This window comes from Crocodylus porosus, unplaced genomic scaffold, assembly GCF_001723895.1.
Source record: "Crocodylus porosus isolate Cpor-Errol unplaced genomic scaffold, CroPor_comp1, whole genome shotgun sequence".
NCBI classification, from domain to species: domain Eukaryota; kingdom Metazoa; phylum Chordata; order Crocodylia; family Crocodylidae; genus Crocodylus; species Crocodylus porosus.
This window is the reverse complement of record NW_017728926.1, coordinates 5,225,879-5,241,204: the sequence shown is the minus strand read 5'-3', so window position 1 is coordinate 5,241,204 and position 15,326 is coordinate 5,225,879.

Below are 15,326 nucleotides of genomic sequence, written 5' to 3'. Positions count from 1 at the left end.
TTTAATTTCTAAGGATTTCTACATAGATTATCAGAAGTCCAGTCCATGGCTGGGTGTCCCAGAACAATTAATTTCAGATGAGCATGGGCTTCATCATACATTCGTGCAAATTTTCCCAAATGTTCTAGTGAATTAAATGCATTCTGGGAGATGCCATTAGGTGGCCAACTGTATAAAGAAAAACTGTGTCAGTCAATAATTAAAATGATACACCACTTCTAGATAGTAAAACTGCTACTGATCTGTGAAATCTGGATCATATGTCTGCTTTTGAATGTGTCTCTATTTTTTCTGTTCAAGTACCAAAGAGTGCTTCAGGGATTTTTTTGGCACTGGTTTTTGAGCAGGAAAATAGGAAATGAACTGGAAAATGTGAAGACCACAGCAAACAAGAAAGTCCTGGAAGGAACACACTGTATAGATCCACCCTAGCCATTAATAATATGGAAAGATTTCATTAGAAAAAAAGAAAGAAAAGGAAAGCAATGTGAGTATCACTCCACACAGGATTTCTGCAGAGGGCTCACAGACAAGGCTCTCACAGTGTCCGTCGGCCGTGGAAGGCGGCGGTCCCTCACTCCAAATTCCATTTCTCCAAAAGAAATGAGAACCTGGGGTCTGCCTCACAGGGCATTTGCTGCTGAGATGGTTGTGCAGAGGCTGGTTTTCTGTGACCTGCACTGAGACAAGAGTGCACAGCTGAGCTGCTCTTTCTGAAGAATTTGTTGTGGCAGAATGTACAGGGCCTGGTGTATTCGCCCTTCGGTGCAGGCGTCATATACGGACTGTCTCAGTTAATAGTGCAGTGGCTGGTGCAGCCCTCAAACAGTCTGTCATAGTTACATGTCTACTTTAATGGCCATTATGAGCCCATTGCATGAGAGCGGAATAGCCATAGTGGCCTTGCTCCCTCCAATTGCCAGCTTACCCCCTCTACAGCCTACCCCTGGTGTCTGCTGTGCCTACAACTCTCATGACAGTGGCACAGAAGTGCTTGGCACCAGAAGCAGACATGGTGAAGATTGTCTGAGCTGACACCCTTTGCACTGGTGTGGCTGTTGCAAAGGGATGTTGCGTGATGCCGACTCAAGCCTGTTATTGTTTCTTTCACTCTAAAACTTGGGGCTTAGGTGGTACCTTGGACTCATCCTGCATACAAGGGCAGTGCTATTGGCTTCAAGGGGGAAAAGTGTTGACTACTTGTTTAACTAGAAAGTTTTCAGGTTTGAGCCCTTAGCACATGGCTACAGGCCTGAACCTTCCACACACTGACCTCAACCTCCATTGACTTCACCTATAAATTGAGGGCACTCTTCTGTTTGCAGAACTGGGACTTTATATTGGTGTGTCATCTCTTTAGGAGTTGTTCTGACCTGACAGCAGGTTGGACTTTGATCTAATATGTCCTTATCCATTTCCTACTTCCCTGATTCTGTTATATTTGTTGATATTTGTGTGCCTTTGGCTTTGTATTAAATTGTTTGAAAACCTTTTAATCCTCCCTGCTTCCAAACTGACCTCTGTATTCCTCAGTCTCCTGAGAACTGGGTTCCTCAGAACCAGGGATAAAAATTCTTCCTACCCCACAGAAGGGAGAGGCTTTAAGGAACAATTTGTGATCATTGCACTGACACGATCTGCTGGGACTGGCTGCATGTGAGGCAGCTCCCTAGCCTATTTTTCTGTATGCCTGTTCCCACAGGTAGGACTTCAGCTTGTCCTGTATTTAAAAAACAAGCAGTGAAATGAAGGGCACAAAGACTCCCAGCACTGCACTTGCTATTCTTTGCTTTTATCATGAGCAGATGGAAAATCTGAACATTTCTGTCCTGAGCAGCCTTCTTAACAACCTTCTCCATGTGTTTGGTTGCAATAAAACTGTTGAGGAAACTGCAGTGAGACCAGTGAGTTACTTTTATTTTTAAAGCCTCAAGTGCAGGTAGCCCATGTGGCAAGCAGAGAATGTCAGTTATTCTCTCTGGCTCAAGATCTAATGGACAGTAGTTTTTTAAGTGACGCTTAATGCCTATTTTAATGTGCATTAACTAAATAGCATGGGTTTTTTAGTGACGCTTTAGAGTGCATTAAAATAAGCTAATGCACATTAAAGCACATGTGTACACACACCCAGTGATACAACACACTCAATGTAACACTAGTTTGCTTATGCCTTTTCTTTTCTAGTAGTATACTCTGTGGTCTACAGTGAGACAGGAGAAGCATAGCATCAGAACAAAAGGTATGAATACAGTTAAAATATAGGAACTTGAGCTAAAAAGCCACCCTGGGCTGCATTATCCACTGAATCACCAATTCACCCTTTAGTCTTAGGCACCTCACTTAACCTCTATACCTCAGCTCTCCATCTGGGAGATGGGAATACAAATGTTCTCCATAGCCCTAAGTAGAGTTCAGAAGCTTAATTATTCATTAGGACTTGGTTTGGTGAAGAGCTGGATGCCCTATTGTTACAATTATAATTTTGTATTACGGTGACACCTACAGGTCCTGGCTGAAATCAGTGCCCTATTGTCCGAGGTGCTGTCAGCTCCCCCAAAGAGCTGACAGTCTCACTGAACAAAACAGACAGAGGATGAGGAAGCAAGATACGGCAAGACCAAGGGTATGACCCTGTGGGAGTCTCTGCAGCTTGGGTGCAGCTACCAATGCAGCTGTGACAGTACAGAGCACTGCAGGCTGCATAATACAGTGGAGAAACTGGATAGATCAGCTGGCAGGTTGCCTATGCTGGGCTCCCTGATAGCAGTTCAGACATGACTAAAGAGTCACAAGGAGTCTGTAGCAGCACATGGAATTAAACCTAGGAGTCCCGTGTCCCAGGCCAGTGACATAACTACAAGATTATTGCTCTCCTCATTCTCATGGCCTATGGAAGTTAGCAGGTAAGATTCATTTCAGAGGTAGCAACAGAAGCCAGGTTTTGGACCCCATGGAAAGTCTTCCTGGGTGGCAAGTGGGGAGCAGCAGGGAGGGCTGCTGGCACCCCTCCCCGGCACTGCATCGAAGCAGAGGCCAGAGCCCACATGCTGGGAGGCAGCAGAGGAGGAGGCAGGGCTCACTGGCCAGGAGCTGGGCAAGTTTTGCAGCCTGATGGGAAGCCAGAGCTTTCGTTTCCCGACAGAACTCCAGGACAAAAGGGGGAGAGACAGGAGCTTCACACTTCTGCCCTGGAAGAAGTGTATGAGTCCCACTGTTCATGGAGGATGCTCCAACACTTCCAGGCCTGGGCCATGCATCTGTGAGAGACAGGAAAATCTACCAGGAAAATAAAACATAGAGAAACTTCCTCCAGGGTCTAGAACCCTAACAGATTGTCCCCAAGTAAGAACTAGAGCTGAATGGAAAACGAGGGGATTTTCTACATAAAACTGTGGTGGGGAAAAAAAAAATACATATTTGTTTTTGTGAAAGAGCTGAAAATTTTCAGCTGCAAATCAAATCCTTGTGATTCGCGGCTTTCAGTTTTTGATGAGATACTAGAATTTTACACCAAAATTATAAACTTTTGAAACATAAAACAGCAAAACCCAATGTGTTGAAAATCCAGTTTTCTACCCCCAAACCAGGATGATAGAAAAACCGCAACTGGGCCAAGTACAAACAGCACTTCTAGTGATGCGTGTTATGTGAAATTCAAGCTCCATGAGCAGCTTGTGTTAGCTTTCTGCTGGTTCTCTATGCAGGATGGCTTTAGCCCTTTTTCCCTACCTTCAAAGCAGGTATGATAGCAGAGCAGGTATGATAGCTACAGCATGAAGGGCATGAGTTTGAGCCCTGCCATACACTCGTGACAACGGCTACCCCCCACCCCAGTTGACCCAGCTGGGTACTTGGCTATCTAGGCACAGTCAGATATATCAGTAAAATCAGCTGTGCGTGTGCCGTTGGCTACTGAAACTGGCATGTCATAACCATAATAGCTGAACAGGCTACCTAGGCTTAGGGCTCACCATTGAACTCGGCCTTCAGTTGGGCTGCCAGGGAGCCCAGACTTGGGCTGTGCCATCCAAACCAGTCATAGAGCCACTCTGTACAAGGTAAATGGGCTGTGGTGCAACCGGAAGTGGCTGAAGCTATAGCAAAGTGCTGTGTGTTTGTGCTAATGTAAACAGGTTTTGCCATCTCTAGCGGAAACTATGCTGCTTTTGCTGTCTCTTGTATCAGAAACTTTTATCTGCTCAGCTGTGACAGAGCCCAATGAAATACACCAAGCCTAAGAAATTGCTTTGTGGAAGGCAAAGCAGTTTCTGTAGCCTTTCACCTCTCTGTGGTACATACCTGCCAACCCTTCAGTGTCGCTCCTCACCTGCATCAGAGCACTAGAACAGCTCACAAATACCCAGAACGCATCCATTATAACAAAGGCTTCTGCCTGTTATAACTACCAAATAATGTACTGAACCGAATACATTTTTTGCTCAGAAAATTGTTTTGTTCTTCTTTGTAAGCCCCTCCACTGCATTAAAATACCCACTGCAGCAAAGTATGGCAGAGCAATTTAAAACACCTGCTTTTGCCAAAATTTTTAGGGCCATTATGTCACATTCTATACATCAAACTGTTGAAGAAAAATGCTTTTCCCCCTTCCTCCTCCACTTTTAAGTGAGGTTTGAAATACTCGCTCTACCCTGGAAACGGGGCTGACAACAGCACAAACCAAATTTGCATTTTACATGTTTCTGGTACACATTTGAGAAAATACAATCTTTGCACTTATGCAGTACACAGGATGAGGAGAGGAAAGAAATCCAGAAACATTGCGGGTACTCCACAAAACATGCTGACCCAGGGGTGTCTGTCACCCATCAGTATGACAGAGATTGTCCAATGTGAGCTAAGTTTTCAATCCCGCTCTTTACCCACAACTGTCGTTTCCCAAGCAGCCTCCAGGACAGTGAAATGTTGAAGATTACCCAAGTGAGCATCGCTAGGATCAGGAAATAATTGCACGCTGTTCTTTGGATTACCACGCGGCTTGCTCTCCAAAAGAACATCCAGACCGCCTTTTGTTCTGAAGGATACAAGGTGCTTTACAAATTAGGAAGACGACACTGTGCTGCACAGAGCCTCATTGAAAGAAAGCAATGTGGGTCTTCGCACAAACAACCGCAGGATCAGAATCCAAATATCTAAGCTTGTTGGAAAACGCAGATATTTTTGCCACAGAAAATTTGGGGGGAAACAGTTCTAGATTTCCCATAAACAATAAAAAATTCACTTGAAAGATCAAAATCAAAACACTTTTTTGAGTTTTGGTAAACTGATCATTTTTACCTCCAAACCATCTTTTTCCTGTTGTGTGTATAAAAACTGGAAGGGTCTACAAAAATGTGCTTAGAAAACATATCTGTCATTGCAATTATCTCTCACCCTTGTATGATTATCAATATATCCTTGAAGGAACACATCATAAATGCAAAGCTACTATTGTAGCTTTCATAATCATTTGTGCCTGTTGTGTATACACTCCTACGGCTCACTGAGAATGCCCTCCATGGCAAAGGTGTGAGATTTTAATAGTATCAGTCATTTTGTGCTGGTTGCTGCTTTCTGTTTTCACTACTTGCAGCAATGTCAGCACATCTAACTGGATGAATAGGGTTATGCAGCCAGATAAATCAGGTCCACCTGGCTCTGCTAAGCTAAGTAAATGATCGCACCTATTTCAGTTAACTAATTATATTAGCCTCTCTAGATCAGGAGTAAGAGGAATGGTTTCTTCGTCCTCAAGGAGGTTTCCTTTTTGGAAGGTTGTAGGCATCTAGAGATTGTGTAGTCTTTAAGGATTTTGAGGCAATGAATTCAGGCCAATTTGCAGTAAAACAGTAGCATTAACACCCATTAAGAAAGAAAACACAAACTATTGCATTATCCATTCTTCTTAGATAGATCTACACTTCGTGGGAAAAAGGAAAAAGTGAAGCCCAACCATGTGAATCCATACGAAGTCCCTCAAAGGAGAAGGCTACCTGCAATACTAGCAAGCTTCCTTCACAACTATCTTCAGTTACTGCCTGCAGAAACAGAGATGCACTACTGCAATAATAATTTTGGTAGTGTTACTACCCTTCCACTGAGCTCCACCATGAGACTTGGGATGGGCTTATTTTACTTTGGAGAAAGGAGATTTTTTTTCAGACTTCACACCCCAAAACTTTTCTTGGCGTTGGGGATCCTGGGGTCTGTACCTCTTTCTCAAGTTATCATCAGAATTATTCAGAAGTAATGGCTGGGATGAAAGGAGGAAAGAGCCCATGATGATGACTATAAGTTGAACATCTTTTTTTTGTTTTCTTTTCTTTTTTGGAGCTCTGAATAAATGAACACTTGTGTGCAATTTCCCTAGTCCCCCACCATGCCAGACAGTGAATGCCAATTTTTATGTTCCACTGCCAGTTTATTTCTTTTGATCTGGTGTGGCTTCTGCTTTTATTGTTTAACCTTTCATACTTTTTGCTTAATTTTCTTGCACTTATTTAGCTTTGCATTCACCATGTGCTAGGTACTTTATAGCCATGCAAGAAAACAGGTAGTTCCCTGTACCAAAGAAGAAGCCAAAGAGGATTTCTTTACTGGTATGCAAAGCTATTAGAGTCTCTATACATTGTACAGCAAAAGTGGAGTGTTTCATGGGTGCATCTGAGGAGGTACTATCACCAAGTTATTTTCATCAAGTGTTTGGGTTTTTTTTTTCCTTTTTGTGCTTTTCAGTCTCTCCTTATTGCAACCTGATTCATTTGGTCATTCCTGCCTGAAATGATGTGTTGAATCTCTAAAGCCTTAAATATTCTGGTATTTAATGAGACTTGATTGCAGATATGAGAGTGGATAGAATTGTAACCTTGATAGATGCTTGCTTGCCACAGAGCTGACTGGCAAGTCTGCACTAAATAAATAAATCTCCTATCATGCTCTGACCACCCGCTGTTGGTCCAAATTGGGTAGGCTAACGTGTTTCTCTGAGAGGAGTATCCCTTGCATTTGAAAACCCTGTGGTCTTATAGGAGATCAGAGTGCCTGTCCACTGAGAACCTGGATAGGACTGTGTCCTAATTTTTGCCTTTTTTTTTTTTTGCCCTGCTAGTCTTAGCTAGAAAAATGGGATCTTTCTCTCTCTCTCTCTTTCCATACTTAAAAACAGATGTTTTCACTCAAATTTTCTTTGAAAAGTATAACCTTTGGAGAAGATAGAGAGACTGTTTCAGCACTGAAAACAGATTATTCAGGATGGCGAGTAGCCTGTGAAAAGGGAGAGGTAAGGTGGAAAGTAATTAGGGAAACCTTAACTATTGTAGGCACCTCTGTCATCCGCTATAATTGACATGCAGCCAGTTCTGGGGTGGAAGGCAACAAGCAAGCAGCAACACTAACAGTTTAGGACAGGAAGTTTAAGAGGATAACATCTAATTGAAACTGGAAAAGAACATAATTTGTAATTGCTGTTTGGCCAAGACACACACAGCTAACACCACTAACTCATGGAAAATGTCATGGGCTAGGCTTGAACTCTGCTGAATCGCATGAGGCTGGTGTAAAATTTCCTCAACAAAGCAGTTTACATAAGTTCATATAAACTCCCAGACACTTTCATTTTGATGTTTATCTGCACAGGCTATTTTGAGGCTTGATGATGTCTAGTCCCTGCCAGGACCCCTATGTATTTCTGAGAGCTGGTATGGGGAAGCCCCTTGTTGATTTCTGGATACAGTAGTCATGGAGTTTGATATAGTCAGGCGAACAGAGCTGAGCTGACCCAAACAGTGAAGCTTCCTCTGCTCTTTACTCACAGCAGAATTGCTTTGACTTCATCAAGAGGAATCAAGGGATTTCCCTTGTGTGGTCTGAGGGGAATGCATGCTGGACAGAATTGGCTAGTGAGCACAGTATGTGCCGAGGAAGGGAAAAATTCTGCTTGGCCATCCCCAGAGTTAAAGTGGGAAGATATATGCACTTGCAGAACGCATTGCATTGCCTCCTGGTTCCTGTTACCTTTGAGTGTGATGGGGAAGGGACATCACTGTGGTGCTTATTCAGATTTTAGCAACCAGCTTATGTCTCTGTTCAGGAAAAACATAGAGCCATATTTGGACTACAGTTTCATTTGCTACTAAGGGAAAAAATACAGCTGCTTTCTTGTTGTACTTATTAATTCATTCATGCTGCTTGTTGGAAATGCCATCCTTAAATTCCTTCTGGGGTATTGCTTGTTTTAAAGAAAACTCTCCCTGGAAAAGAAACTTGTCTTTAAATTTAGTACAATAGAAAATCCCAACCAGTTTTATTTATAGATTAAGGCATGAGAGATTTCCAGATTTAAAGCTAGCTTTTTATATATTTGCTCCTGTTATAAAAAATGGGTAACATTTTTCTTATACTTTGGAAATGGAATTATTTTACAAATGCATGTGACTCTTTTTTCACCACTTCTTTAGGAAGGAGTTGAAAAATGCTGGCTTTTGTCTGGTCAGCTGGCAGTCTTGTGTACTCTAAATGTGTGTTTGGTTAATCTTACTCCTTAAAAGGTCCTACTTTGCTTCAGCAACAGTTTTCTTACTTATAGGTACTTATGTGTAGGTGTTTGCAGGATCAAGCCTTATGTTGGTCCTTATCTAGGGGTTTTTTGGTGCTTTGTGAACACACGAGGGCTTGGGATTTTATTGAGGGGGTTAGATGTTCAGGGACTTTTGAGGACGGAAAATTATCGTAACAGGGACAGTGACATTGATGAATTGTCAATAATTTTTATGTTGAGAAGTGAAATAATTGTAGCACCAGTTTGTGTTTGTGTGTAAGTATAGGAGGAAGAAAATACCAAACATTGGTTTGCTTGGGGAAACAGGCTTTGCTTGGGTGAATGACATCACTGGAAACATAAATCTTATTGTGTATGATTTATTTATGTTAAGACATGGGGTTTTGGATGGTTTTGTTTAAAGTGATAGTTTTCCTTTTTTAGAGAAAGTTAGGCTGTGATAAATAGATCCAGCTGTAAAAATTAAAGGCTGAGGTGAAGCCGAGGTGATTACAACACAGAAATGCTGACCTGCTTTGTTGCCAGAGCTTGCACTAAGCTGAATAGTATACAGAGTGTCACAAATGAGCAGCAATTGCTAATTATTTTTTAAAGAAATAATAGCAAATACTGGTCATTTTTTCCCCTGTCGTGACCCAATTGACTTTTATTATTTTGCAGTCATTCTTTACACCTTAATTGTACCCTGCCAGCCAAGGTTTTAGTGGTCAATATACTTTTGCAGAATAACATACTTCACCACCGTGAATAGCTCCTTCTGCTGGCTTTATGACAAAATAATTGATTAAGATTCCAATTCCCTCAAAAATGTCAGGCCCTTTTGTGATCTTTAATTGGTTCACATTCTGAGCTGCTTAAGAGCAGAGTTAAAAAGCAGCTAGTAATAATTTTATAGGAAATATGTTCCCCTAACGAACAAGCGCTGTCTCACTTGCTGTAATGCACCCAAATGACTGAAATGGAGTAAGCCTCCCATTCATCGGGACTTGCTTCCTAAAGCAATGAGAGGCATTGCTCTTATTTAAGCCATTTAAAATCACTGTATGGGTGATCTCGCTCAATTATTTTTAAAGAAAGTTCTCAATTCACTCTATTTAACTTTATACTATGGAAGAATGAAACTATAGTCCCATCTCATTTCATAATAAACGAGAAAAAACTGCAGCTGAATGGTAGACAAGCCCTGGAATGCATTTGGAGTGAAGATAAGAGACAGATCAGGAGCACACAGTAGGAAGCAGTAGAGATATGACAGCTCTTTTCAAAACTGCATGTAGTTGATCAGCTGCCAAGCATCTGAATTGGAAAATGTTGGAACACTTAAAAAAAATCTGGTGTCAAAAGAAATGTGAAACATTGTGCGCAAGGGACCTGGAGGTTCTTTGTGCACAGCAAAGCACTGCTAGGATTTAAACAGTCCATGTGATCTGAGCACAGGACTGGGAGCCAGCAGCTCTTGCATGCTGAGGCCACCCCACCTCAGCCCTTGCACAATTCAGTGAGCTGCCTTTTTGGCCATGCTTTTAATGTGTGTGAGCATTGTTCCCAGTTTAAGATGGAAGACGAGCATTCTCTATTGTTTTATTTGTTGCTATAGTGAGAAACTTAATAGCAGCAATAATAAAATCTAAGTCTTAGGTAGACTTTTCATCAGTAGCTCTCAAAGCCAGTCTTTCAGGCAGTAAGACAAATGATCTTAACATGGCGAACAAACTGATCAAAGTGTTTGAGAAGCAAGACCTGCTGAAAACAAGTGTACCCAGTGTAAACTGAATGGATTCAAACTTGCACTGGACAGAACCCGGGTCTCAGCTGCTTTACTGGCTTTCAAAGCATTGCCTGGTATTAACTCGTCTTGCCTGAGAAGGTTCTTCCTGGGACCTCATGCAGGTTTCACTCTACTAGGAAATGTGAAGCTGCCAAAAGACAAGAGAAGAGCTGGGAGCAGGAGCTGGACCAGGACTGCAGAACTCAGTGACAGGTGAAATACAAATGGCCTCTGGGTTTTGTAGTCTTTAGAACCAAATGCAAGCTCGGAGACTTGACTTTCAAACAGTGACCTTCTGGAGCCCAGTGGCACCCTCACCCTTCCTTCATGCACTTATCTAAAAGCCAGATCTCAATGGCAGTTTTGAGCATGGTCATGCCAGGAAGGCTTCTGTTAACTTCTTGCAAGAGGTACTGGGATCTAATGGGTGACACAAAACCTGAGAGGCAAGAGGGGAATTACAACAGATGACTGTAGCAGCCAGGCAAATGCACGGGTGTCAATTCCCCAGAAACATGCATTCCAATGGAAAGTGCATCACATGCTCTAATTAGGAAATACTGTATACCTGTGGGTTTCTTTCCACTTCCAGTACACAGAAATGATGGCATGAGCTAGGAGCATTTCCTGTGGAATGAGGCCATTAGGGTCCCTATATGGCCTGACTTCTCCCCACCCCAGGGAATGCCACGTCATTAAGTTCTTGTTGCATAAAAATCAGGAGGGTACAAAAACACTGACTCCTTTAAGTGCCAAAAGAAAATCCCTGAAGATAATGGATTTTTGAAAGCCCTGCTTGGTCATGTGTGTGTGTTCTCTTGTGATGCTCTATAAATAATCACCTTTCTAGTGGTTAAGTGGTATGTGCTGGATCTGGCACAAGTATACAGCATTCTATAAGATAGGATCCTGATCCCATGGTCCTTGTGCTTCTAGAATTTCACAGCTGGGTATGCAAGAAAAGCAAGTTCAAGTCTCTCCGCCAGCTAAATCTGTTACTGATTGCTGAAGTACAGAGGAGGGAAGTTCCTGGTGGCACCTGGGACTCTAGCCTGCAGACCAGGTTCACAGTTGTTTTGCTTGCAGCCTATTACCCAAAAGTATCACTTTGTGCTAGACTGAGGAGTACTTAATTCCTTCCTGAATTCAGCAAAGTCTGAAAAGCAATGCATAGTAAGCTTGTTCAAGGAAGTTTGATTGGAGAGGCTTCCAATCAATAGCATGAGGATAAAGTTAATCTACAGTCCTTAGCTGGATAGCATATAGGGTTTGCTTTGCGCATAAGAGTATTGCTTTAGCAAGCTTATTCTATAGATATCATAGTGTAAAGACTATTATCCAGTGCGTCTTTTCAAATCAGATTAATTTTAATACCATGCTGGTGGTCACAGTCCTTCATGTCCCAGGCAGGATCTGAACAGCTAGAGAGGCTGGTTTTATTGATAAGAGTACAGCATGTGTGCACTGTACTTCATGGAAAACAAAACACTTGTCCCAACAAGCTTCTCTCTCCCCTCTGCTTCAGTTTGACTCATTCCTGTAACAAGCACTGTGCCTGGGTGTGAGTGAGTGCAAATGGTATGACTGCGGAGAGATATTACTAATGAGTAGAGCTGGTTGAAAAATTGTATTTTTTTCCCCTGTGGCAACTTTTTTGTTTTGTGTGTCTAATTCTGGAATAATTTTTAAGTGGAGTTTTATTTCAACTGCCTAGCAGTTGAGCTGCTCACTAACTGTTCCCTATTGCTCTGCAAAGCAAAATTTGTTGACTGATATTTTCCCCAGAAGGGTTGCCATCAGTCTCCTGATAGATAATTTCTCAAGCAGAGCCCTGCCAGTGAAATCCAACAACCCTGGCAATCTTGTTTTTCAAGGGTTGATATGATCTGCATTCAGGAGAAAGGGAAATCTGGGTTAGTCCTCTAACTGCTCCTCTTGTGCAGGCCTGCATGTGTGAGGTGGGGAAGGCTGGGTACAGAGCCTTCTCAGGTCTGGATGCACAGAGCAGAAATCTCTGAGCAGGGAACGCGTTTCATAAGAAAGTAGGGCTGGAAGGGACATCATAAGGTAGGGCTATTTTTTCTCTCTAGCCCAGCAGTCATTGTGTGCCAAGATTTCAATCCACCTGAAACATACTATTTAAAATGGTGAATTAATTATCCTTCAATCTGCAAAATAAATCATGACAGCAAAGCTACAGTTACAGTGTACACATGTGTGGTTGAGGGGAAGGTTTGCACTAGCAATTTTTGAGGAATCCTTGGGTCAGTGGTTGCCTGAGAACACAAGGGATTGAACTCCATCATCTAGTCCTATTTCTCTATATATTATCCAAATTCCTGCCTGGTACAATTCCCTTGATTTTTAGTGTGTTTGCAGTAAAATTGAACTTGGCTTATTCTGCCAATAAGCAATTTCCTCCCCACTCCCCCCAATCAATTGAAATCAATTAAAACTCTCTTGTTGTATTGCAACACCTGTTCTTAGCATTATTTAGTAGGATCATCCAAGGATTTGGACACTGAAATGGATTCAGGTGATTAGAAATGTTCTTCTAGGTTCTGATGATGTCCCCTGAACTTGGGGAGCACAAACTACCATGGCTCCTGGAGACATACAGCTATGGCCTTTCTCTATCTACAGCTATTACCTGTTTATCCCTCAGGCCCAGGACAGGAGCTAGCTATACTGTGCTTTCTATACTTTCTAGTTTGAAGGTTTCTTCTGGTCTTAGGGATGAAAAGCACCACTTGCTGCTGCTACTCTATACCAGTCTGTAGCTCCTGCACTCTCGGATGGTGGCTTCACCTCGCTGGCCAAAATCTACCTGCAGGGCAGCCAGTTCCTGGGCTAGACTTGGTGGTTGTGGGGTTTGGGTGCCCAGCATGGCTCCAGAGTATCAGGCAGGGGCGGAGGGGGTAGGCAAGAGCCTGGCCTGGCCTCAGTCTGCACTGGAGAGGTCCCTAAACACCAGTACATCATCTTCCCATGGGCTGGGTGCGGCAGGGCACTGGCGCAGGGTCCTGCTGAAGACAAACAAACTTTGAAACACAATATTTTTTTATTTCAAAATATTGATACGGTGTATAAGTAGAGGTGGAAATTTAATGGTAAATATTTGGGCTTCAAACTTGACTTGTACACCATGAAATATGGCAGGTAAGACTTGGAATAACTTTCTCTCCCATGCAGTTTCTCAAGAAATTAAACATCCTGTTGGTGTCTTCTGGGACTGGCCCAGCCCAGTGGGTGTTTCTCTTACACAGTTATAAAGGACTCCTGTACAGACATATGCAAGGCAGGAGAAGGATTCAAAAGCATCTCCAAACAATAATTATAACATTGAATGGTTGCGAATGATTGCCAGGTAAATGCCAGGTAAATGCATGGGGCTGATTTTTTCCAGCTGCAGCCTGAACAGGAACATAAAGGTTACAGTATGGTTTCTCTGATGTCCTGTCCCTAAATGCACCTTAATGGTCTTTGGGATTTCAAGATTTGGTTACTGAAAATAACAGAAATGGCTGGAGAGTAGGGTAGCAGACTGGCTGTCTGGACTGGATCCGAGGATGTGGTTCTGTGCTTGTCTTTGCCATTGTCTTGCTGTTTCTAGGGCAAGATATTCCTGTTTCTGTGCCTTGATTTTCTATCAAGCACTTGGTCTGTCTACACAGTAAAACATTTGGGGCAGAAGCTCTACTCCTTTGCATTTGCAGCATGGGAGTGGGGCAGGCCTTATTCTGCTCAGGGGTCTCAGTCATTACCATTGTATAACTCAGTGGGAGTTAACTTTTTTGGAAGGTGTGCCATCAATAGCCCCACCTGCAAGTGTCACTCCATTTTCCTTTCCCTCCCTGATTTGCTGCTCTGTTTTCTGCTCCCAGCCCTGCACTCCCTGCCCCATCTGCTGCTTTGCTTTCTGCTCCCTGCGCAATCTGCCACTGGGCTGCTTGTCTCCTCCCTGATCTGCCACGTGTCACACAGGTTTCCTATGCCACTCACGGCACGTGCGCTGCAGGCTGATCGCACCTGATGTAACCTTTTACTTAAAGTGCCCTAAGCTCAGTAAGAGGGGCGGAGAGAGAGAAACTGCTACGCCCACCATCTGCCCGCCTTTGTAGCAGACAGTGAATGTAATGTGATGGGCTCTCAGCCCTTGAACCCTAACAAAGCTGCCCCTTTCCTGTACAGCCTCACAACCCTGGGGCAAAGGAGTAGTGATGTGCTGCAGATATGCACGTGTGGAATAGGATGTTTAAAAATGATGGCTCTGAACAGGCTTCCTTTCTCAATGCATCTTTTACAGCTTGACAAATGTATGAAAAGGATCGTAGGATTTGGTCCCCAAAGGAGGGACAATCCAGAAGGTCCTTCCCATTCCTATATTCAGAACTGGTATTTGTCTCTTCCAGTTAACATCAGATTCAATACAGCTTGCCCTGTCTACACTAGGACGTAGTTAATACCACCCACCTCCCTGTGGAGTGAAAGCCAGCCCTCTGCTCCCTGGGTGTGCAAAGGCCTTTTTTTTTTTTTTTTTTGTCTATTAGCCCCCACAGGTCCAAGCTGCAGTGGCTTCTGCAGTGGAAGGGGGGCAGCTTGCTGGAGCTTGCTGTGGGCACTGAATGGGTTAAAAGGTTCCCCTCACTGCCTGGATTTCCTTGAGCAGGGCTGATCTCCCCTAGGTGTCCCCAGAGCCGGGCATGATTGATTGCACCGTCTTAAGGTCACATCGAGAGGTTTTTGCTCCAGGGCCTTCCTGGTTTCTGCCCTTTTGAGGCTGGCTTGGCAGAGTCTGGGCTCGTAATGTTTCTCTCCTATTGGATTAACGATTTGTTGTCCAGTAAAGCGAGACTGTGGGTCTGGCAGGGGGCAGGAGCTGCGCCCCCTGCAAGGAAGGTGCCTGCCCGCGGTCGGGAGCTTCCCACCCACCGCAGGGCTGGGCTCTGCCCCGCAGCCCCGGGCCGCATCTCCCGCGGGGCGGGGGGTCGCCCCGGGCCGGCG